Consider the following 2656-nt stretch of genomic DNA (forward strand, 5'->3'; position numbering starts at 1 on the left):
AGGGAGAGAGAGAAAGAGAGAGAACAGAAGTAGCAACCAACAACAAAGGCTCCAAATCCCTGTGTGTGTGTGTGTGTGAGAGAGAGAGAGAGAGAGAGAGAGAGAGAGAGAGACAGACAGACACAGACACAGACACAGACACAGACACAGACAGACAGACAGTGACAGTGATTTGCACATCACTGCCCTCCTGTTTTTTCTGGGCAATGACCAAAAATGAACCCCTGGAAGGAGTGTGCACCATCAGCCAATAAAGGATGCTTCTCTTGGTCCCAGGGTTCCTAGGATCCACGCTGTTGGTTCGTGAACACACACGTGTTGACAATGGCCTCCTTGGTGTTTTTCGGGAGATCTCAAGTAACCAATCCTGGGAAAAGAGCCACAGTGCTGTGATGGAGTTGTAGGGGGAGAGGGGCATTATGGGATTGAATATGGTGAGCTCAAGGTTGCCTGTTTCGGGCTGCGTAGAGGAACGCTGTCCTGTGGGCGTCTTCCTCTTACGGAAGGGTCCACGGTCTCAGTAAGAGGGTGGATGGGCAAGGACAACAGCACACCTTGTAAAACACCCTGGGTTCTGACTTAACTGCTTTCTTGGTCAAACAGCATCCGACATGGCTCTCCTGTCTCATGATATCTATGTTTGTGCCCATTTAAATGTGAAATTGAAAGGAACAGGACAGTCCTGGGGGTGCGGGGAGGTTACTTTAAGAAGGAGGATGTGAGGGAGTCGGAGGAAGAGTGCTCACCCTGGCCTTCCATAAGCCCTGGATTCAATCCCCACTACTGATAAAGGAACATTGTATTTTAAGGCCAGGTGCGGTGGTGCATACTTGTAACCCCAGTGCTTGGGAGATGGAGACAGGATGATCAGGAGGGTAATCTCAGTAGCTACACAGTGAGTTTGGGGCTAGCCTTGGCTACATGAGACCCTGTCTCCAAAAAAAAAAAAATTAAATAAATAAAAAAATAAAACCAGGCATGCAAAAAAAGAGAGGGGTGGTGGGTTAGCGGCTAAAAGTGGTTCAGTTGCTACCAAGCATGATGATTTAAGTTCGATTCCTGGTGAAGGAGAAAACTGACTACAAGGCTTCTGACCCGACACAGCTCCCAGTGGGTAAATAAATAATATAACTTTAAAATTTAAAAACAAAAAGGACATGTTAAGCACTGTTCAAAATAGACTTACTAGAGAAACAAGGAAGAAGACAGAGAAGGCTGTGAGAAAGACTCCGCCCTCCGCAGTGACCAGCTGGTCAAGGCAGAGGCCATGCTGAACCCCAAGATCCCAGCCCCATTAACCGACTTTGAAGCTTTGAGGGAGGCCACTACTCACAATGCCTCTGTTTCCCTACTTGTCCCACAGGCAGAGAATCACTCCTCCCCCAAGGCTGGAAGGTCAAAACCCTTTAGGATGCTAAGGGCAGAGGGGAACACGCACACAGAGGAGGCTGCAGCCGGCTCTTTTCTGTTGGCACTGCTGATCTGCTTTCTGTTGATCCACACACAAGCACAGCAGTGTGCGGCCAGCTCAGGCAGCAAGGAAAACACACCACAGGAGTCTTCCGAGTGTGCAGAGCCACGTGCCGATATTGTATCTCCAGCATTAGCCGGGGGCAGAGAATCTACAAAGGGCTCCTTTGTGTATCTCTCTAATCTGCCCAGTGTTTCCTCTTCAAGGACGAAATACAGCTCACTGTGCATTTCGGGTTTTCTTAAAGGAGAGCGGTGTTCCTAGAGTTAGCGGTCCTCACCGTTCATCGGGATGTGCACAGAGGGAAAACCAGGCGCCCCGGGCTCCTCATTGCATAGCTCAGGTAAGGCCACTCCAACCAGTTTCTGGATTCCATTTGTTCTGTTTGGTTTGTGGTACAACACAGGCTGTTGATCTGTATGGGTTTAACCAGAAGGACCAAAAAAATGACTATGTAAATTCATGATTGCTTCTGGGAAACAGGAATACTGGGAGGCTCTAGCCTCTCAACCTCACACTCTACCCAGCTTTGCTGGGCCCCAGCTCCCTGCTGTCCCTAGAGCTGGTTCAGTGGGATAATGTGACCAGCTGTCTCAGCCCTGCCCCCCGGACTTGCAGCCAGGCTAGGTTGTCACCCACAGTTGGCCTTCAGAGGGAGGGATCCTGTGGGCGTGATGAACTAGAACTCCTCCCTCCTTCCTTTCCTCCCTGCATCCTTCTTCCCCCTCCCTTCCTTCTCTCCTTCTGCCTTCTCTGCTAGTCCTGGGGCTCGAACTTAAGGCCTCCTGCACGATGGGTAAGTACTCTACCACTTGAGCTACGACCACAGGACTCTCCTTTGAGGCCCGTCATTTACATTTATTATACAGCGACTTTATTCCTGGGCCTCGTGTTCCTCTGGGATGTCCTTTGCTTCCATGTCACCTCCTCTTCTAGCACAGGAGCAGTCTGTCCTTTTCAGCGAAGATCATCTCAATGGGGCAGCAGTGTCCACATATGAAGGGATGCTGGCCACAGGCTCTGTGAGGATGGGGCACACAGTGGGGGCTTTGTTTGCCTGGGTTTGCTCAGTACTGAAGAGTCTGTAGTAGTTCCAGTGTGTGTCCTGGAGAAAGAGAGAGAGAGAGAGAGAGAGAGAGAGAGAGAGAGAGAGAGAGAGAGAGAGAGAAGAGGAGGAGAGGAGAG

General features: G+C 50.2%; 1 long non-coding RNA gene across 1 annotated transcript; it reads right to left on the bottom strand.

Moving 5' to 3' along the window:
• Nucleotides 1-6: 6 nt before the first annotated feature.
• LOC126496393 (uncharacterized) lies at nucleotides 7-2572 on the bottom strand. The gene is made up of 3 exons (XR_007590346.1): nucleotides 2328-2572; nucleotides 1752-1886; nucleotides 7-367 (listed from the first exon to the last, which is right to left on the bottom strand). It is a non-coding gene; the product is annotated as an uncharacterized lncRNA (long non-coding RNA).
• Between the last annotated feature and the right edge of the window lie 84 nt (nucleotides 2573-2656).

This window comes from Alexandromys fortis, unplaced genomic scaffold, assembly GCF_014885135.2.
Source record: "Alexandromys fortis isolate MF-2015 unplaced genomic scaffold, M_Fortis_MF-2015_v1.1 scaffold_3740, whole genome shotgun sequence".
In the NCBI taxonomy this organism is placed as follows: Eukaryota; Metazoa; Chordata; class Mammalia; order Rodentia; family Cricetidae; genus Alexandromys; species Alexandromys fortis.